The sequence below is a fragment of the Stegodyphus dumicola genome, chromosome 1 (assembly GCF_044657685.1).
Source record: "Stegodyphus dumicola isolate Sdum_Otavi_A_Nest chromosome 1, ASM4465768v1".
NCBI lineage: Eukaryota > Metazoa > Arthropoda > Arachnida > Araneae > Eresidae > Stegodyphus > Stegodyphus dumicola.
Genome location: NC_140768.1, coordinates 164,797,953 through 164,820,790, shown reverse-complemented (window position 1 = coordinate 164,820,790; position 22,838 = coordinate 164,797,953). Strand labels below are relative to the sequence as shown.

The window sequence follows — 22,838 nt, the reverse complement described above, 5'->3', positions numbered from 1 at the left end:
AAAAGGAGGAAAAAAAGTCTGCAAGTAAACATAACTCCTCTTTCTCTCTATATATAGAGGCATGTATCTTCGTGTGCAACCAAGCAAAACAAATGTGACTTTTTCTTCTTTAAAAAATTTGTGTTAATAATTAGGATGAGAATTAAGTTCATTTTAAAGACTTATGAAATATACATGATCAAAATAAATTAGAAAATTAAGTTCAAATAAATTTTCAGCTAAATTACGTGTTTAAGTTGCAATACTTCAGTTGTAATAATTAATACTAACAAAACCAAACGTCATATTCCCATTCTGCACAGTATAAAAATTCTTCTGCAAAACTGCAAAAATTACCAACACTTTGGCTTATTTGAGAACTTTCAAATTCACTCCTTTGTTTGCATTTAGAATTTATAACTTTAATTTTCCACAGAAATTTGTTTTTGATTTTAAAACATTTCACTGGCATAACTTCATTCACTTCAGCATATATTAATAGATGCAGAAGGTTTTTGTACCTTACATAATTTTAAATCTTGTGTAACTTAACGTAATTAATAACAAAATCAAAACATAGATCAGAAACTGCATAAAATTTAATAAATAATTTCTACTAGTGTCACACGAAATGCTATGAAATTAATCAATAAAATGAGATAAAATATATAGAATTAATATTCCACATGTGCGAAGTTGGAAGTTTTACGTTAAATACTTTTTTTTAATTAAGTATTTTTAAAAATGACCCCTTAGAGCATGGGACCTTTCGTAATTAGAACATGCAAATCCACTTCGCTAGTCTTTCATAACATTGCTTTTCTTTTATTAACAAGAAATATTGCATTCAATTATTTAATTTAAGATTTCCAAAAATAATGCCATTGAAAGGTATGAATACTTACTTAAATTTAAAATTAATTTAGTTCAATTAAAATAATATTTAAAAAATAAATCTTCATATATACTTCTAAAAATCAGACCATATTAATTTTCTTTGGATTTGAACGTTGGTGTATTTAATTACGGCAAAGCACACAAGGACTCTTTGCGTAAGGGGAGGGATGCCTTCGTGGAGGATTTTCTAAGGGAAAGTGACTCGCATACACGCTGCACATGGGGAAAACCACGAAAACGCCCATGCAGCCAGCCCGTTCGCGGGATTCGAACCTCGGACCGAACTACCAGTGTTCAGCGACTTTACCGCTCGGCCTCTGGTGGGCTTGATTTGAAAGATATCTGAATTCTACATTAGTTTGGACTAGTAAATCATTGGACAATTAAATGCCAAGCTATAAGAGAACTAATGTAGTTTACAAATGCACTGAATTTTATTTCCAGCATTAACTTTCAAAGAAAGTAAAAATTTGCATCATTTGGAATGATAGAATATGGCAAAGCATGCAAAGGCTATCAGCCTAAAAGGAAGTATATATTCATGGACGGCTTTGTAAGAAAAAATAGCTTGCATTTCCATGCTAAAATCAATTGCTTCATTAAAAAAAATATTTTCATTTTATTTTATTTTTAATACTAACATACAGATACAGAATTGTTTTAAATTCCAATAAACAATCATAATTTATTTTTAAGAAAACTTATTTTATGATTTATATATTATATTACATGAATAAAAGAAACATTTTTCAAGAAATGTATTAAACTTGTATTAGCAGATTCATGCTATCCTAGTAACAAGACTATCATGCTTCAAAACTGTATTAAAATTGGGCAAAATAAAATCAACATAAATTCTACATTAAATGTTTAAAAACTTATAAGTATGCAATGGTAGTTATATATACAATATAATATATTTTGTAATTCATAAAATATTATGATATTTTTGGAAATAATGTACGAAATTTTAGTTTTCTTTTATAACTAGTCTAGCGAATTTTTAGAAAAATATTTTATCATCGTAAAATATTTTTCCATGTTGTCCCTGTTAATTAATTGTCCTGATTTTAAAATGGATTTATCGACATAATGATTGTTTTCGTCATCTAACGAAGGCAAACTTTTTTACACTAAAGGCCTCATTGAATCTTTCTCTTCTAACTGTTGAATATTATGTCAGCCTAATACAAAAAATGATCTATGATAGTGAAAGCAAATACCAACTGCCATTCACTGTGCAATTTCGCCATATCAGCTGCATATTCATCTTCTCTAATTATGTATGTATGATCTGAGGCCTAAGGAGTTGCAAGAACAATAATGAGAATGAGAGAAATTCAAATTATAAAGAAATGAGATAACTTATTAGATGTTGCAATTATGTGTATTCTTATTGAAATAGAGGTTTCTTTTAAAGAAATAATATTGTGATAGTAGTAGTTTATTTCCATGTTGTCCCTGTTAATATTGGCATATTAAAATATATGGGATAATTAAGTTGCATCTAGTTAGTAAAACAAAACATTACGAAAGGTATGATGCGACATATTTTTAATCAATATAATTACTTCATTTTGGAATTATAACATTTTCCTAAGAAATTAATACCATTGAAAAAAATAATATTATTACACTAAAGAATAAAAGAGATTCTCGACCGCGTTGTTCAAGTTTTTGTAATTTTACTTCATAACACACTCGTACATAAACATATTAGACTGAATTATAAACCAAGTATAATTAATTAGGTAATCCTAGAAAAAGAATAAACTAAACCTAGTAAGCAAAAAATATATACATTACATTCAGAATTCTAAATGTTTACATAAACTTTTCTCGCAAGGCCTGCCGGGAAAAAGATGTCAAACGTTCTTTGGTCAGACGATTGCAAACGAACGCTAACATGATTAATTTTGTTTTCAACAACCACATTACCGTTTCAATTAAATACCACAACAGTGATTAAATTTTGGAAAATTAGTTATAAATAATAATACGGGCAATTTAAGGCGTAATTTATCGGATGCACAATGACAAAATACTGCTATTAGATCTGCATTTGGAATAAATATTTTGCACTCTTTCAACTCATTAGACATTACGAACGCTGATATTAATTAATCGCAAAGCTTAAACGTTTAAATACTTACTCACTACATATAACAGTGCAAAGTGCATGAGAATAATCTGCATAAAATGAACAAAAAATATTTCAAGCAGTAATTGTAAACATTTTCTTACTTACCTGCGCTATACAACCAACATGCATTCAGCCATGTTTTTTTCTGCAACTAGCTTTCAAACACTTTTCTCCTAATTGGCTAACTTCCAGTCAGTCACGTGATTTTTCCGCGCGGCTTCTGAAACATTATCTGTAATGCTACAGGCAAATCAGCTGTACCCGCCACAGTTTGCTTTCAACCTGTTACCATTACAGGGAATTCTTGTGTAACTTTTTGATTTCTGTAACTTTACAAAACTTTTGCCTGTAAAGAGCGAACTTTTTTTTTACAGTGTACTTTCAAATAGAGCTGGAGAAAACTAAGAGCAAACTACGAGTACCAGAGGCTTCCTCTTTCTAAGATTCAAAGCCATCAGCTTAAATGTACTTAGTTTGCATTCTGCTGAAGAATGTGGAAGGAAAAAGTTATAGTAAAGATCAATATCATAATTAATGGTTAGTTAATCATAAGATACATGACAGAGTTCTGAAAACGAAATTTGAACTGAAAGTTTGAAAATGACCTGCTCAGAATTTTTCCGAAAAACAGTGATATTTCCCCCATTGTTGGAAGGCTATTGAAGAATAATATCGGCCCTTCCATATGGGATGAAATGTTTGACGAAAGCATTTGAAACCATCTAATCAGTCACTAAGAACTTGCCAAGAAATATCACAGTTTTGTAACTGCTAAGGACCTGAAATCACAAAACTTTTGAAGGTACAGAAATTTACCACGATGAAGAAGGACGTACGGATTCTGTTTCCAGTATTCTTAGTCGAACCGTCGGCAGAACGATTACAATATCTCTCAGCCTCTCTACTTGAAGGTTCAAAGCTGCAGAGCTAGAGCAAGTCTGACCCTATGGTTCAACCCCTAACTGTTTGCATAGTTGATCAAATTACAGCCCTTCAAAGTGAGTAAAATGTGATTGCGATCACTTTTCGTACCTCTCATACAAGAAGATAAATCCACTTGTACACTGGTAGACAATTGCTAAGGACGGACTACAAACGGCTATATAGCGCTTTAAAAAGTAAGTGTGTTTGGTGCCATGTGAAATAAATTAATGACAGAATACAAGAACATAACACTATAGGTAATTTTATCAAGTTCAATGTTCCTTCTAACCTTCTTCGGGAACATACAAGGACCTGACTCGGAACAGAGAGCTTACTAAAGCTATGTTCACTAATTGTGGTAAGTAGACAGGATACAGACGAAGGGTATACAAAACCCTTTATTTTTTCTCTATATACAATAACTTCCGTACTTCGGAATACAATGACCCGCCACTCGGGGTCTAACGTAAAAGTATAAAAATAAAACTAAACTCTAATTTAACTTTAGAATAATACACGTGGAAGATTGGCCTTATAATAACAGGAAGCGTATGTAGCACAGAGACTGTGAACACTACAATACGTTTTAATTTATCAAGAGGATTAAAACCTCTGGCCTGGAAGGCAAACAGCAACTGCGTAACTTCTAAGGTAAGCGGCCTGCGTTGACTCACTGCTTCCTCTCTTTTGCTTGGCAAAAAGGCCACACTTAAATACTTGGCGTTCGCCAGACAAACTTTGCATAAAAACCTTCACGCTTATAATTCTGGCCGGAAGTAGAAAATAAGAAGTGATAGTAAAGATTTAAAATAAAATAAACGTTAGTAAAACTTAAGATCCTTACATACTTCCCGCCAGAGTTAATTAGTTTGAAACTGAGGTCTAAAACGACCTTGTTGAAAACTTTTAGCTCTAGAATCTAACGCGAGGCCAATCTTTTACAAACATAACTTCGCTAGAAACTAGAAAATTTAAAAGAAAGAAATTTGTTACAATAGCAGCTCCCAGGATATACAACAATCTTTTTTTCATCTGTACTGCATCTAAACAGGAGCTTTATTCAATTCTGGTTCCTTCCAGAGATCTGGAAGGAAAACTAGTTTAATGAAATGTTACACAATGACATTGCAAATAACATATAGAATATACTTCTCTTAACATTCTTATTTCATTCATGACTATTTTAATTATCTCTCCCCGTGCTCTCTGACATGTGTTGTAAAAGAACACCAAACACGAATGTGTTTCTGTCTACGTGTGCCACACTTCCTTTTACAATCCAAACACTAACGTGTTAAAATTCAACATAACGAGACATCTTAACACACCCTAATTTCAACTCTAAACCCTGAGGTACTATTCTAAAAGTGGCTAACTCTAAAGTGTAGCGTCAGAGAGCCTAACTACATCATTGAACCTTTAACACATATTCGCCATGATTTAGTCTTTACAGTCACACGAATAACAAATTTTTAACATTACTTTCACCTTTACCATATCACGGTATTTCTTAACATTTAAAATAACAGAACATATCAACATGCCGTTAATTTTACAGATTTGAAAACATACATTAGTAGTACATTGTTAACTTCTATTCTTTTCAAAGCAAGTGCCAATTCTTTCTACATTGAAATAATACATTTCAAAAAGTCTTTCAGACTAAAACTTTGCTAGAATGTTTTAAATAAAATTTATACAATAACTTTTTACAATATTTAAGTCTTTACACAACGCTATTATACATCAACTTTAGTTTTACGCACGAGTAATTGAAAAACATAATACGAAAATCGGTCACTACTCATTTCTCGCCTTTTTGGCGATAAAGGTAGACCTCGCATGAGGTAAAACTTCTTGAAATCTGCCACTTGCAGTAAGAATGAAAGATTAACTTAAGTTTGCAAAGTAACATAAAATTTTACTTATCTTTGTAATATTCGGACATCCTTTTCTGGGCCCAGTCTTTAAAGGTACTGCAGATAGTAGCTTGATTTATCCTCCTTCTTGTACGGGCTCGCCCTTCAGTGCTTTCCTCTGGAAGCTTCCGTTTTTCACCAGTTCGGCCACCCTTGAACACCTTCCTTTTCTCCTCTGCTTGTGGTCTTGGCCGTTTGAAGGCAGCTGGTCTTGGCGGAACCGGGAAACTTCTGTCGGGATCCTGCTTGGACCTCGTTGTTGGCCGTTCAAATTTTCCTTGTACTTTTTCCTACGCCGCTGATGGCCCTTCTGTAGTTCGGCGACTATTGCTGCGGAGAGTTCTGTCGGATGAGTAGATCTTCCGTTTTAAAGCCGGGTTATAGTTGCCGTCATTTCTCCTGGTCCTCTTCACATACGTCGTCCTTCTCCCTTCTTCATTCTGGGGGTGTTCGTGAACTCTGTTTTCTGGACGGTGGAACGGCTTCTTTTTCTTGTTACCTTCAATTTTTCCGCGGGGCAATTTTCTTTTCACTTGCTTCTGTCTCTCATTGGCTTGCCCTTGTACTTGTCGTTTTTTCACCTCTGGAACTTGTACCTGCGGTGTATGCCGTGCCGGATCCTGCAAAAGATCTGAAAAGATTTGCATTTTATTACGATCGAAGTAGGGCTTGATTTGATCAATGTTTGCGGAACAGGTTTCACCATTTCTGGCTTTTAACACTACAACAGCGTGAGTTATTTTTTCTATAACATATGGTCCTTCAAATCGTGGAAAAAATTTGGCAGTTTTATCTTCTGGTGCTGAAGAAAGTGAATGCTTAATTTTTAAAACTTCATCCCCTACTTTATAAGTTACTCCCCTTCGTTTCAAATCATAATATAGCTTCTGTTTTCTTTGTGCTACTTCCGTATTCTTTTTTGCTTCTTTTATTAGTTTTTCTATATCACCCATTTTAAATTCTGGGGCTCTTTATTGCACATAAAATAATTTATCTAACGGTGTTATAATCTTTCTGCCTAGAAATAACTCAGCAGGAGTTTTGCCCGTTGTATCATGTTTTGCGGTCCTAAGGGCGAAAGCAAATTCATTGACATAGTTATCCCAGCTTTTATGAAAATTTTTAACATAACTACGGATAATTTTCATTATATTTCTGTTGACCCGTTTCGCTATATTTGATTACGGCCGATACGGGACCATTTTTAAATGACGTATGCCCAGTTTTTTGCACATGTCTTCAAATATATTACTTACAAATTGAGGACCATTATCCGATATAACTTTTAGGGGCGCCCCGTATTTTAAAATATATTTATTTAAAATAGAATCGGTAACTAATTTCGCGGAGGCTCGTTTTAAGGGAACAATTTCGGTCCATTTACTAAAATGATCAACCATAACAAGGAGATAGCGACTTTTATTTAACTGACTTTTTGGGAAAGGGCCCAATAAATCGATGCCAATTATTTCATTTGGAAATTCGGATTTAATACTATTTAGAAACCCGGCCGGGCGGAAATTAATATAATTAACTGCTTGACATGTTGACTTTTAGCTCTAGAATTAGGACTAGACATACGCCCTTGTTAACTTTTGCAGTTCAGGAAAGTAGACTGCCTCGCGTACGCGTTGGATAGTTTTTCGAATACCAGCATGAGAAGCTAAAGGGCTGTCATGGAGCTCCTGCAGGATATTTAATCTAAGACTAGCTGGGATAACAGGTCGAAATTCGTTGTTGGAATTCGTAGTTTTTGTATAAAATAATAGACCATCTATTAGTTCGTAATGGGCCGCCCTATTTCTTATCGCCACAATATCTTGGTGGCTAAAATTTTCAGGATCCTTCAAATACTCATAAATACTTCCAAACTCAGGATCCTTACCCAGTTCGGTTACTACAGTTTCTCGGGAATTTATTGTACATGCTGTCAGCATTGCCATCTTTACGGTATTGCCTTGTTCGTCTATTTTAATCCTTGATAGGGCATCTGCTACGATATTTTCCTTTCCAGGGGTATGCTTGATTAGCAGATTATATTCTTGCAGCTTGAGTGCCCATCTTATTAACCTTGGGGATAAATTTTTCCCTGAGTACAATCTAGTTACCGCCGCGTGATCAGAGTATACTGTTATCGGCGCCTTTCCAAAATAGACTCGGAACTTTTGCACTGCTAACAGAACTGGAAGTGCCTCTCTCTCGGTCGCGGAATAGTTTCTTTGTGTTTGATTTAAAGTTCGGCTAAAAAATGCCACGGGCTGCTGATTTTGCGAAAGTACCGCTCCTACCGCATAATCCGAAACATCCGCTGAAATTTCTAAATTTTCATCCTTTTCAGGAAATTTCAACACAGGGGCTTGCGTTAATGCTTGTTTTAATTTTTCGAAAGCACTATTGGCTTCGGCCGTCCACGAGGATCTTGCCTTTTTCCTTTTTAATTTTAACAATGGCTCAGCGATAGCCGCAAAATCTTTTATAAAGGACCTATAATATGAACAAAGTCCTAGAAAAGAAGAGAGCTTCTTTGCCGTGTTTGGAGTCGGATACTTTTGTACAGCAATTATTTTTGATTCATCTGTCTCGATCCCTTTTTGAGATATTTTGTAACCTAAATATTTTAATTCAGGGGCTGCAAATTTGCACTTTTCGACATTAACTTTTAGACCGGCCTCATTTAATAAAGAAAACACCTGTCTTAAATCCTGTACATGTTGGTCGAGATTATCACTAGTAATAATGATATCGTCTAAATAGATAAATGTGGACTTTCCAAGAACAGGTCTTAACACAATGTCCATGCATCGCTGAAATGTTGCCGGGGCCCCTGAAAGGCCGAACGGCATACGCAAAAATGCATAAGTGCCAGACTTGGTTATAAAAGCAGTCTTAGGCAGGTCCTCAGGCCTAAGCCCTATTTGAAAATAACCAGTCGTTAAGTCTAAAGTCGTCATAAATTTGGTTGATTTTATGTTCCTTAAAATTTCTTCTATGATCGGTAACGGATATACCGGATATTTCGTTATGGAATTTAATTTACGGTAATCAATAGCGAATCTCCACCTTTTTTTATGCTCCAAAGGATAGTCATTATTTTTCTTACATAAAACCGCCGGGCTAGCATAACTACTTGAGATGGGCGTTATGATCTTTTTACGTAGCATATCGGTAATATGCCATTCTATAATTTTTTCCTTATTCTTATCATACCGGTATGGTTTTTGACGAACTGGCAATGCATCTCCGGTGTCAATACTATGGTTAGTAACCTGAGTAAATCCTGGAATATCACTAAATAACGAAGCAAATTCACTTACCACTTGTCGGATTCTATCTTGCTCGTCATTAGGCAGGTGGTCAAGATTTAACCTTGGCGGTTCAGCCTTTTCTACACGCACTGGTTTCATTGTCAGCTTAAGGGACGCTTCATTAAAATCCAGTGTAGCTTGTGCGTCTGAAAGAAAATCTACTCCTAAGATCAAATGTGCTTGCAGATTTTTTACTATAAAAACATCACCTTTACTTGTTCGTCCTTGATACGGATATACAAAGGTACTTTACCTACGCACTTACATTTTTCTCCTTGCGCCGCTAATACTGTCGTATTATCCGCATTATATATGCGGTATTCGCGAAAATACTTTCTAAAAAACTCCTCTGCCACACAGGAACACTGCGCGCCGGTATCCAGGATTGCGGTGGCTGGGATATTATTCACCAAGACTTCAATCTTCGGAAGAGTCAAATTTTTCACCATTACTGTATTTAACTTGTAGGAAGAGGGATTTTCGTGGCCTTCAGATTTCCGCACCCTCTCGTCCGCAGAAATCCGTTTTAGTTTAAATTATTTTTCCTTTCCGTGCTTTCCTTCTTTTTCCACTGGCCTTGAGACTTTTTTCCTGGGTTGCTATTGAACTGTCGACGTTCGCCGGCTGTTTTTGAATGCTCGGGTTTCCTTGCCCACTGATTCGCTTTTTCTCCGTAGCCATGTGCTTGAGTTTGTTGTAGTCTTGGCGTACCAAATTGGTTTCGCTGTTCATATTGGCGTCTTCTTTCGACGTCCGCCGTTCTTCTACTTTCAAACTGGATTGCTAGCTCAAATAACTTTTCCAGTGTAGTCGGATTTATTAATTCAATAAAGTCTTGCACTTGGGGCAGTAACCTCGGCAAAATCACTTGAATTATTTCAGGATCCGGACGGTTTCCGTACAAGAGCTTGAAAACGTGAATTTTTCTTAATATAAAGCTCGAGAGGTTTTCGATTCTTTGTTGATATATACTAAAAAGTTCCGTTTCTAATTTCGCACGATCCCTTACAACAGGGAAGGCTTTTAGTAGGGCAGTCTTGAAATTTTCGTAAGTATAGGTGGGACTTCCTGCTTGACCCAAGAGACTTCTGCCGATACATTTGAACCAGTTAAGCGCTTGGCCCCTCAAAGCGCTGGTAGCTAAGGTAACTTTTTGAAATTCGTGCACGGGGTAGAGCATGAAGTGGTCATCCAATTTTCCCAAAAAACTGGTTACCGGTGAGTTTCCATTAAACGTTGCTTCTGGTTTCATCGAAGCGCGCATGGTCTGGACGATGTAACCGAATCCTTCCAGGGCGGCAGCTGGCATTTCTGGATTCTGAGCCGTTTCTGCAGGCAGCACAGGTTCTTCTTGAAACTCGGCCATGGTTATTCTTCTTCGTTGGGCGCCAATATCAAGTTCAATGTTCCTTCTAACCTTCTTCGGGAACATACAAGGACCTGACTCGGAACAGAGAGCTTACTAAAGCTATGTTCACTAATTGTGGTAAGTAGACAGGATACAGACGAAGGGTATACAAAACCCTTTATTTTTTCTCTATATACAATAACTTCCGTACTTCGGAATACAATGACCCGCCACTCGGGGTCTAACGTAAAAGTATAAAATAAAACTAAACTCTAATTTAACTTTAGAATAATACACGTGGAAGATTGGCCTTATAATAACAGGAAGCGTATGTAGCACAGAGACTGTGAACACTACAATACGTTTTAATTTATCAAGAGGATTAAAACCTCTGGCCTGGAAGGCAAACAGCAACTGCGTAACTTCTAAGGTAAGCGGCCTGCGTTGACTCACTGCTTCCTCTCTTTTGCTTGGCAAAAAGGCCACACTTAAATACTTGGCGTTCGCCAGACAAACTTTGCATAAAAACCTTCACGCTTATAATTCTGGCCGGAAGTAGAAAATAAGAAGTGATAGTAAAGATTTAAAATAAAATAAACGTTAGTAAAACTTAAGATCCTTACAATTTATTGTGCTGTGAAATCTAGAAGGCTTTTAAAAACGTTCAAGGGACAAAATGATCATATTTTGCTGAATACACGAAAGTGAAAAAATGCAGTTACTTTCCGCAGGCATTCTATCGTAAGAAGATATTTCGGGATATGGCACCATGGAGGGCGATGTAAGCATTCCACACATCTTTTCTAGCTTTTCTCAACATTATCCAACAGTTGTTGGGGGTAATGTGTCCCATTCCTGTGTTAGTGAACGGATGGGGGTGTCCTTGTGTTTTGGAGAGCATTGTCAACCAGCAATCATCCCAAACACTTTCAATGGTTTTTAGTTCTGTAGAATGTGCTGGGTGTACGAGGCATTGAATATCCTCGCTTTCTAGACATAAGCGGACATCGACTGTTGGATGAAACGTTGCGTTGTGGTCCTTGAAAAAAATTTATTAACGACAGCACAGCAAATCATGGGTACATGAGGCAACAGAACATCGTTAATGTATCGTGGCCAGTCATAGTCCCAATTGTAAGAGGCGGGCGGTCATTGATCATGGTGCCAGCCCATACCATTATACTGCCTCTAGAATACTAGTCCTTTCCTAAATATTTCCTGGACAACAAGCAGTACAACTAACACGACAGATCAGTCTGCGTGTATGATCCGGTAACACACTGAATCTACTCTCATCTAAGAATAGTGCACAAGCTCAGTTCTGTTGAGTCAAATTACGATGCTCGGGATACCATTACAAACGAACAGTATGTTGCTATCTGGACACAGAATCTGAACACAACAGGGAGGCAGGCCTATAGTCCTCCTTAATGTAAACGTCTGGCTACAGTTTTTCGAGAGATTCGCTTGTCAGTAGCAGCAGGTAACTGATTTTCTACCTTAATAGCTTTGCTGTACCAGTTGGTTTTGTCGGTAGCACTAAGTATCTATATTCTGCAGGCGTCGCTCTTCGAACACGACTTACCCTGTGACGTTTGCTACACATTCCATTTGTCTGAAATGATTTCCAAAGCCTTGAAACAACACTGTGACTGACATCGAAAACGCTAGAAACATCTGTTATTTTTTGCCCCTTTTCAATGTTGCCAAAAATACGGCCAAGCATAAAATGATCTTAGTGATGTCGTGAAGACATATCGAAAACTAAAAGTTCATCAACTGATACTTTCCCGTTAAATTTTGCTTTTGAACAACAATATGTCAAAACCTTTGTCTCTTTTATCAGTGCATCACGTAACGAAAAACTTCGGCAGTGCAAAATTTGCATATACAAGACGCGGTTTACTGTACAAGTAATTTTTCTATTTTCTTGATGTACATTTTGTGGTTGCTATCTCTGCTACTGCCATCCATCCTTAGAAATTGTCCAGCAGTTCAATTAATGTACTTGGGATTACGTGGCTAGTTTAAAAAATTGTTCGAATTATTTGCAAATGAAAGAATAGAAACAACTAGTACAAGACTAAAAAATAATTTACACTAAGAAACTCCAATAAAAGAGAAGAATTCATAGTCTCCAGAAAAATTTCCAAAGTACAGACAGAAGTTGATATAATCCAAAAATATATGCCATGCAACACCCGTAGTACACACAAAGGATCGTATACATAAGGCTCATCGGACCAGTACAGTCTGAAAGGAAAGTCTGAAACAGAAATTTTAAGATCGAACAAGAAACGAGGCCTAAAGGGTCTATGGATTTTGTCTGGAAATCAGGCAGTTTATGAGTTTTTATGGCAATCGGTTCCATTCCTGCAGTAACGCTGTTTGCAGTCCTTTTGAGAAAGGTAAAACGATGTGAAACTTTCCTAAGAGTTCCCCAGATATACATGTAAGGTTTAGGTCTAGATATCTGGTTAACCGATCAAGAAATCACAAGAAATGTTTGGCGGTTAAAAATAGGCTATTGCCACAAGAATAGCCTCGAAAAAATTTTCAAGGCTTTTATCCTTCTACCATATAAAATTCGGTGTTGTAAGACTTCAGTGAACTAACTACTTTACAAAATTATTTTGGCGTCTCTGGTGAGGATTTCAAGCAGAAAGCTTGAATTTTCTTCTTTTTATTATTAATATTTATCGTACTTCACATTATTCATGTTTCACAACACATGCTCTTGATTAACCATCGTTTAAGGTATCTTTTTTATTCGTGCAAAGAGACTGTGTCGACTTTGACAATTTTATGGGTTTAGGGGCTTTTAGTATGTTTTGAGTGAGCCCCTCTTTAATTATTTCAATCAATGATTGTGTTATTTCAAATAAGTAATCATTTCGCACTCAACTTAATGTCATTTCTCCGTACCAACAAAAACGATAAAGCATAATGAGGTCGGAAAAGGAATTTTTGATACATGAAAAAAAAAATCAGTTTCTGTCATAAATGCTCTTCTCTTTGAGTCATTGTTTAACTGTATGTCCGTGTAAAGTTTCATTTCATGATTGTTTTGCCATGATGTCTTTTCACAAAGCCTAGCGCCTAGCATAATTTAATTTTCTTAGAAGATAACAGTGTCTTTTCCCGTTCGATGGCAAACGGCAAGTAGTTATTATGAAAGAAATGCAAATGGAGAAAGAAAAAAGGGGAGGGACAGTCCCTGTCACAAAGCCCTGAATAAGAGAAGCTAATACAAAGAAAATACGCAGCGTAAAATAAAGATACCCATCTTACATGTGATTAAGGTTAAACATGTAGGCAATTCGTCGCTTTCCTCAAGTGTCCACATTTTTTTTGATTTATTTGATTATGGCAAATCACTCGAGGGTTATCTGCCTAAAATAAGGGATACTTAAGTGGGAGAATTTCTAAGGAAACCTGGCTTGTATATACGTTACACATGGAGAAAATCAAGAAAACCTCATGCAGCCAGCCCGTTCGCTGTGGTTCGAACTACTAGCGCTTAGCGACTTTACCACTCGGCCGCTGGTGGGCCTTAAATGTCCACAGATGGTATTGATGAATCTAAGTAGTTTATAGAAACATGAAATTTTTATAAACAGTCGAAATAGTTTATCTCTAGGTTATATTTTACGATTGTGTATGTAAAAAGTAGTTTAGTTTAAAAATTGAAATTTGCCTATTTAAAAAATTTATGAAAATGTTTTCTGTTAAATAAAACTTGATTAAATTACAGGGTGTTTCAGAGATCATGGGACAAACTTGAAGGGGTGGTGGAGCGTAATAAAAGATGCATTTTTTATAGGAATGTAGGGTCTTAAAGTGACGGGTTAAGGCAGGAACGAAAAAAAAAAAAAAAGGCACGAGAGGAAAATGTGTTTATGTACAAAATCAACTAAAGTGCTTCTTTGTAGCAATACAGTATTGACAATAAATGTTCAAAATTGCGACCACCAGAAGTAATACATGCTTGGTAACATCGGAGAAAGGATTGACGAACATTTTGAAAAATGACAGGCATTTCGCTCACGCTTGCAGCCGCAATGGATAGTCGTGCAACGAGGTCCTCCAGTGAGTCAACGGGAATCTCGTAAATGATGCTCTTCAGATGGCCCCATAAAAAATCCAAGCTGGATAAATCTGGCGAACGGGGTGGCCATCGAACGGGTCCACCACGGCCAATCCATCGGCTCGGAAATGTCCTATCCGAGTAATTGCGGACCCGCACGTGGTTATGGGCTGGTGCACCATCATGCTGGAAACACATGCGATCACGAACAACAGCCGGAACGTCCTGCAGCAATTCCGGTAGCACCTCTTGCAAAAACATATGGTAACATAAGTCATTTGTACGTGCAGTTAAGAGGTATGGGCCTATGAGGTAGTCGTTAATAATACTCGCCGACACATTCACGGAGAAGCGGGTTTGAAATGCATGTGGACGTGTGGATTATGAGTTGCCCACACGTACATGTTGTGGCTATTGAAGATGCCGTCCTGTGAGAAAGTTGTCTCTTCCGTGAATAGGACATCCGATGGGAAATCCGCCTTCGCCGTACATTGATGCAAGAACCAATGACAGAAATGAACTCGAAGAGGGTAATCTGTCTCTTGCAAGGCTTGGACTTTCTGAAAATGGTATGGGTGCAAACCATTTTCATGCAATACTCTCCATACGGTGGAATGACTCAGCTGCAGACGACATCCAATAGCTTTTGTACTTGTCTGAGGTGATTCATGCACAATGTTCAAGATGGATTCTTCAATGCGAGGTTGTCGTGCACTTCTTCCACACCTAGTGTCAGAGGTGGTCCTAAATGACCCGTTTTCACACAGATACTGTTGCAACCTCTCGAACATTGGGTGCTTCGGCATACGCCTGTTCGGAAACCGTACCTGGTACAACAGTAGCGATGCTCTGCCGTTCCCATTAGCAGCACCATACATGAGATGCATGTCAGCTTTTACCCTGTGCGTAAACTCACCCATCACACTCGACATCAGAGTTGCGAATGATCCTCTGATGCATCGGATTGGGGTTTGTCCGGTTCACTACCTCCCTCTACCGCTACATTGCCAGCCAATCACAGCTGTAGTTCCTATTACTATTAGTGTTCCCTTTTTTGAACATTTATTGTGAATACTGTATTGCTGCAAAGAAGCACTTTGCGTTGATTTCGTACATAAACGCATTTTCCTGTCGTGTCTTTTTTTTTTTTTTTTTTTTTTTTTTTTTTTTTTTTTTTTTTTTTTTGCGTTCCTGCCTTAACCCGTCACTTTAGACCCTACATTCCTATACAAAAAATGCATGTTTTAGTACGCTCCACCACCCCTCCAAGTTTGTCCCATGATCTATGAAAACCCTGTATATTTAATATATCTGTTATGAAAGAAACAAGATTGCTCTGAAAATTAGGGGAAATCGTCTACTATGTCTTAATTTTTGTTTAGCATTCGAACCACTATTTCAGTTTTCATTAGTTATATATGTTTCTTTAATGAGCATTTCATTAAATAATTATATAACTTTTTTGCGTAAAAATATTCTTTTGCAAAAGTTAAACTTTTACGCTAACGTTTTCAGAGCAGTCCGCTTAAATTTCCATTGTTAATTTAAGCGTATTGCTTGTTTTAGCAAAACGCATTTGAAACAGAACCGCAAAATTCTTTTGCAGATCATCCAGGAATTATTTTTGCTAACTGTTCGAGTTCCCTGAAACATGTATCTAGAATATACGATTATTTGACTGCTAAATATATTTCTGCATTGGTGCTGCAAAAAGTATTAAAGAAGCAGCAATAGGAAAATTTATATCGACTTCTACGAAATCCAGAACATTTTGCAGGATATATCTTGAATAATATTTGTATAAATATTCAAGATTGTTCTTTATAATCAGATGTAATGAGATGTCTTGTCATATAATGTTCAAAAGGCTGCAAATGACAAAAACAGAGAAAGTCTGATTGAGTTTCATGATTTAATGTAAAAGTATACCACCGGGGGTCTCTTTTACAGAGGGATGGAACTATAAAGCAATCAACGAAGTCCTAACATAATGTATTTGTGATATTAGGAATGCCTAAGGGGAAATGTAATATTTTTGATTTAAAACGCCTCTCGATGCTGCACAGTTGTCAAATGTACATGGCGTTTAATTAAATTTTAATACTGGTACTGTTTGTAGATAGGCACATGTTTTGGTTTAAAATGAGTAATATGATATAATTAGGTTAAATAAAAGCCTTTTACTTGTAATTTCTAGTCTATTTGATATTTGTATTCAAACTAACAACTAAAAATTTAGTTTTTATCATTAATGACTGTAGTGCTTATATGCCGATTTATCTCTGGTCAAGGGTTTACAAACCAATTTCATAACAAAGTAAAAAAAACAATACCCAAACTAAGTATCTTTCATTAAGTAGTATGAGAGCCTTAAAAATCTCTTGGATTGTTGGAAACACAGTAAGAAATTTGCTGGATTTATGAAACAGTGTCCAATTCTTCCTAAAATAACGAGGTACTCGGTATTCTAGATGATTGTATACTCTTATACTAGGTTGCAGTAGAGGAATTATCTTAAAAACTAATCGAAACAATTCGTTTGTCTTGCTCGAATTAATTTGTATAACCTGCTGAGATGAATGCTTAAACATTTTTAAATAAGAAAAACAAATTAAAAGTGGAATTAAAAGAGTGGAAATTAAAGGAAACTAATTATAATAGTAGCTTAATGTGAAAATTTCATACTTAATAAACTTACCTACAAGGTAAGATACTTCCTTGGCGTTGCTGTATCTTTTGTTATATAAGTTAATAATTTTTACTCTCCAAAATTTTCTGAGTTCATTTAAGTTAAACTGAATGAATGTAATAAATAGAGATCAGAGAAAAACATACACGCTTTAGTCATATTATTTCAACAAAGGAAGGTATGGAAATCCGTTTTCAAACTCAAATAAGAGATAAGTGTAATCTAATATTTCAGTCAGGAAGTGATAAGAAAGTTTCTTTATAAAGTGCATTAGTTTTTGCAAGGTAGAAAATAAACTAAAAATAGTTTAGCTTTAAATAATTTTTTTTCATGTGTTAGGCATTTTTTGGAGGCAGGCAAGGTGAAAAATTAACAACGCCTTCGCCGGGAATCAAACCACGGACCTCTGAATTACCGGTCCAGAGTGCAGAACCACTACACCACAAAGGCACGCTAGGAAGGCGGGAGGAATACCTTATATACTCCCCTTTTAAAGGGCGACTGGGGTTTTTAGGGGACACAATCGTCAAATCTCGGTTGAAGAGAATCATCATCCACAACCCTTTTAGTTCGGGCGCCACTGTAGAGACATAGGTTATTTTTAAAAATCAGGCAAGATGAAAAATAAACAATCGCCTTCGCCGGCAATCGAACCACGGACCTCTGTAATACCGGCCCAGCGTGCAGAACCACTACACTACGAAGGTACGCTAGGAAGGCGGGAGGAATATACACGTTATACACGTTCAAGAAGCAATATAGAAATATTACCCCATTTCATATACAGCCTGTAATCAATAAATAAAGCTAATGAATAGGTGGTGTGCGGTATAGTTGGTTCTGTTAGTATGTAGGTGTGTGTGAGACATATCTCACTTGTGTGACAATAATATCAGAACAAGCCCACGAAATTCATTGTGGCACGATTGCAAGATTGAGCCAGTTCTTGGCAAGAACCTTAAGCACCCTACACTTCCACTCCAATTCTAACGGAGAGCATCCCGGACACACTACCAAAATGACCACCGATCCTAGGAATTGACGAGTCTCTCGGTGTAATTATCATGTTGGCAGATGCCATCTAATATCTGTTATTCGTTTTACATCTAGCTGGCAGGATGGCATTTTTAACAATTCTCCAAAAGGTTATAGTACCAGATATATATACAGGTTTACAGAGACATTTTTACATGTAATGCTATACATTTCCAATGCTAGGATTTTCAATACAGCTGTTTGTTACGATTTACTTAGCTTAGCAGTTACAATTTCTTTTAGTTAGACATTACCAAAGATCCATTTTACTGAACAGTTTCAAGAGGTTACTTTACAAGGAGGTTAACAAAGCACGTTACTAATTAAATACAAAATTTATAGTTGCACAATGGTAAAAGATCCTGTTATGAATTAAATACAAAATCGACACTTTTACATAAAAAAATAGTTACAACAGAATCGATTAAAATCAATATACCCAAATGACCAAAGTAAACAAATATGCAAAAGGAAGCTATAACCCTAATAATTAAATATAGTACAAAATATTAACTACTTATAAATTAGTTACAATATCAATATATATATATATATATATTGGATTCTAGAGAAACAAACAAAGTATGAAATAATTTGATTGATCAGCCAAATGCATTTGATTAATAACACTAGATGTGTTTGTTTAGGGATACAAAAATTAGGGAAACAAAATACAGTGATACTATTCAGTTGACATAATCACAAGTAATTATAAAAGTTATTTAGAATATATTATACAGGTACACTAAATAGTACTTCCTCGGGAACAGAAGATGTTACAACAGAGTTTCTAATTAGAAATATACACTCTTAGACAAAAAAAAAAAAAAAATCCGAATGGGACGAAAATTGGTAGAAGTAATGTACACGTACAGAAAGACAAATGATTACAGTTTTAAAAAATTTGGATGATTTATTGAAGTGATAGAGCGTCACAAAGTGAAAAAGTCAGTAACGCGTTTGTCCACCTCTGGCCCTTATGCAAGCAGTTATTCGGCTTGGCATCGATTGATAGAGGTTGCGGATGCACTCCTGAGGGATATCGTGCCAAATTCTGTCCAACTGGAGCGTTAGATCGTCAACATTCCGAGCTAGTTGGAGGGCCCTGTCCATAATGCTCCAAACGTGCTCAATAGAAGAGAGATCCGGCGACCTTTCTGGCCAAGGTAATGTTCGGAAAGCACTAAGGCAAGCAGTAGAAACATGTGCAGTGTGGGAGCGGGCATTATCTTGCTGAAATGTAAGCCCAGAGTAGCGTGATATGAAGGGCAACACAGCGGGCCTTAGAACTTCGTCGACGTAATCGCTGTGCTGTAAGGTTGCGACGGATGACAACCAAAGGGGTCCTATTATGAAATGAAAATGGCATCCCAGACCAACATTCCTGGTTGTCTGCTTGTCTGCCGGAAGACAGTCAGGTTGGTATCACACCGCTGTCCGGAGCGTCTCCAGACTCGCTTTTGCTGGTCATCGGGGCTCAGTTCAAAGCGGGACTCATCACTGAAGACTATTCTACTCCAGTCAGTGACATTCCAGTGCGAATGAGACCGACACCACTGCAAACGGGCTTGACATTGTACAGAGGTCAATGGCAGTCTGCGCAAGGGGCGCCGTGACCTCAGCCCCCTTTCTGTGAGCCATCTATGAATGGTCCTTGCGGTCACTGAAGCATTAGTTGCACGTACAGTCGTTGATAATGATGCATCTGGGGCTGTGAGTGCCGCTCTTACGATTGCTCGGTCTTCAAGTTCTGTCGTTTCTCTAGGCCTACCGCTTCCTTCTTGACACTGTGTGCGGCCATGGGTCACTCATTCCTGCCAACATCGTCTAATATTGACATCGCTCCTGTTCAAATGTCGAGCTATTCGACGATAAGATCAACCGGCTTCTTTGAGCCCAACTACACCACCTCTCTCAAATTCTGACATCTGCGCATATCGTTGCGCACCTGTATTCGAGGCATTGTTACTGTCTACCAGAGTACACGGAATGAAATTCGTGAAGAATTTATGACATGGAATCGTAATTTCTTCTCTTAAATATCCTGCCAGTTGCGCAGATCAGACGCGCTGTAGCAACAACTGTTCTTTCATTGGTAGCCAAAATGTAAAATTTTGCATTTTCCGTCGAAACCTGTATGCGTATCAATTTGTGTCCAATTTGCTTTATATCTTCTTGGTGCATCGTGGTGCGTCTTTTTTTTTTTTTTTTTTTTTTTGTCTAAGAGCGTACGTTACAGGATTGAAGAAGAAAAGTAATGTAGAAAAGGTTTAGTTCCAACCGGGCATATTGTGCTGCACAATATTTTATGGTCTGTGATAGTTTGTTAAGCGCAGTTTTATTTTCTAATTAATTTTCAGTCCACATGTGCCAGTTATTTTCACCCGTTTTTATCAAATGTATTTGAGAAGCATTCCTGCAGTGATACAAGAAATGATTTGAATCCCCCACTTCACCGCAGTTGCAGTTATCCGAGGTACGGTGATTAAATCTTTTAAGATAACTCGGAAAGGGGCCGTGCTCGTTAGAAACTGAGTTATATAGCAGTTGCGAGTATTAAGCTTGAAGTTTACTTTTGGGTAAAACTTAAATGTTCTGCGTCCTGTTGCGACCTCAGCCCATTTGTTCTGCCACAGTGAGTTTTGCAGATATGATCTTTTTCGGGTATGACACAGATAATTTTATCGGGTAGTCCTGTAGTGAGATATTTGTTCGCAGTTTGTTTAGCTAATTCATCTGCTTGCTCATTGCTTTGAATACCAATGTGTGCTGGCACTCAGCACAGCAAAGGTCTTTGGTGCAGTGGAGAATTTGTTAGCAGACGTTTTATGCTATTGATTAGCTCGCTTTTATTATTTTGGCTGCTTTCAATGCTGTCAGCTCAGCTTCAAAGACCGTATTGTTGATATTCACTCGTCTAGTTCAAGCATTTAGCCGCTAATTGTTTTGTACAGCGAGGTAATTACTTCCGGTCCCTAACTCCGTGCGTGAGCCGTTCGTATATATCACAGTTTTGTTGGAAGAGACAGGTTTATAGATCATAGATATATTCTTTGTGAGATCTATGTGTGCTGGATGTCCCAGTATAACATGGTTATGCGGCTAAAAATCCGTACTGAAAAACTTATCATACCAAAGTTTTGCGTTACTTTGTAGCCTTGTGATTCTTGTGATTGTTGCTTCCCTTTCTAATTGTTGCCTCCATTGTAAGATCTAAGGAAGGAATTCTCGCTAATACTTGAAGAGCTGAAGCAGGTGAAATCCGATAAGCTCTACATATTAAAAGTAGTTGGTTTCGTTGAATCGCTATCAGTTGTTTCTTTATATGTGTTCTAAGATATTGCCTCTAAACTGGAGCTGCGTGAAGTATAACTCTTTCTGTTATGGCTTTATTCCGCAATTTCAAGTAATATTGGAGAATTCTCCAAGCGAGAGAAGTTGTTATTTTCAAGAATTAATAGATACAGCACCTTTTTTTTAATGCCATGAAGATGAGGCATCCATGAAAGTTTGTTGTCATATGTAACTTCAAGACAGATTAATTCTGGAATACACTTGACAGAACATCTCAGAAGTTTCACGACTGGGTTGCATTTTAGGACGCCCTTTCGCCTTATTTGCATAAGCTGAGTTGAGGACGGATCACAAAAGCTCCCGCCTTCTATACCTAACCCCAAACTCTCGAGAGGACTTTCAGCTCGTCCCATATTTAGAGAACGCCCATGTATCACAGACACTGTACACTTACAAACATCCATGCTTTCTCCAAAATTTGAAACCGGGCCCTTCGGTATCGCAGTAGGCTCCCTTCACTACTTTACCGTCTGGGCGGCGGTCACTCTTCAACTTCAATGCTACTTCATCAAGGAAAAGGAACATTGAAGTTAGTTCAGATCTCTCTTCTATAAAAATCTTTGTTTTTCTGTATCCAGAACTAGCCGATGAATCATTTCAATGTATTTTAGTTATAATAATTCACCCGAAAATTCTGGTCCATCCCCAAAACAAGGGAAAAATTTCAGTTCGAACTTTAAATAAGGAGAATTCTATTATTTTTAAAGAATTCAAAACCGAAAGTGAATAATTTTAATACTTCACTGAAAAAAATAAATTAAATTTTACCTTTAAACATATATCACATAATCCAAAGTATTTTAAACTTTAGTGAAATTATAAAACTTAGGTGAAGAAACTTAACTCAAATAAGAAATTAAAAACCTCAAGCATTTTCATTAGACTTCAATGGAAGCAAGTGAATTCACGACTGTAGTGATTATAGGTTTGCCAATTTGGCTTCATTGACGAACAAAAAATACTTCGCGAGAAAGTAATCGTTTAGAAAGCTAAAATTTGGAACATAAGAAGAAATTTTGAAACCAAAAGAAAAACTTTTAAATAACTGAATTAATTTTTTTTATAATTTAAAAAATTTAAATTTTGAAATTAAATTTTTTAATAATTTTAATTTATTAAAAGATTATAATATTAATTGAGAGAAATTTAAGTAAATTT

At 36.6% G+C, this 22,838-nt stretch overlaps 1 protein-coding gene across 1 annotated transcript in view; it reads right to left on the bottom strand.

Moving 5' to 3' along the window:
- Slmap (Sarcolemma associated protein) overlaps window positions 1-17,433 on the bottom strand; it is a 213,729-nt gene extending 196,296 nt beyond the window's left edge. Inside the window, exon 1 of the mRNA XM_085822917.1 lies at window positions 17,301-17,433. The gene's annotated coding sequence lies outside the window, so the exon portion shown is untranslated. The remainder of the gene's footprint in view (window positions 1-17,300) is intronic.
- Window positions 17,434-22,838: the final 5,405 nt, after the last annotated feature.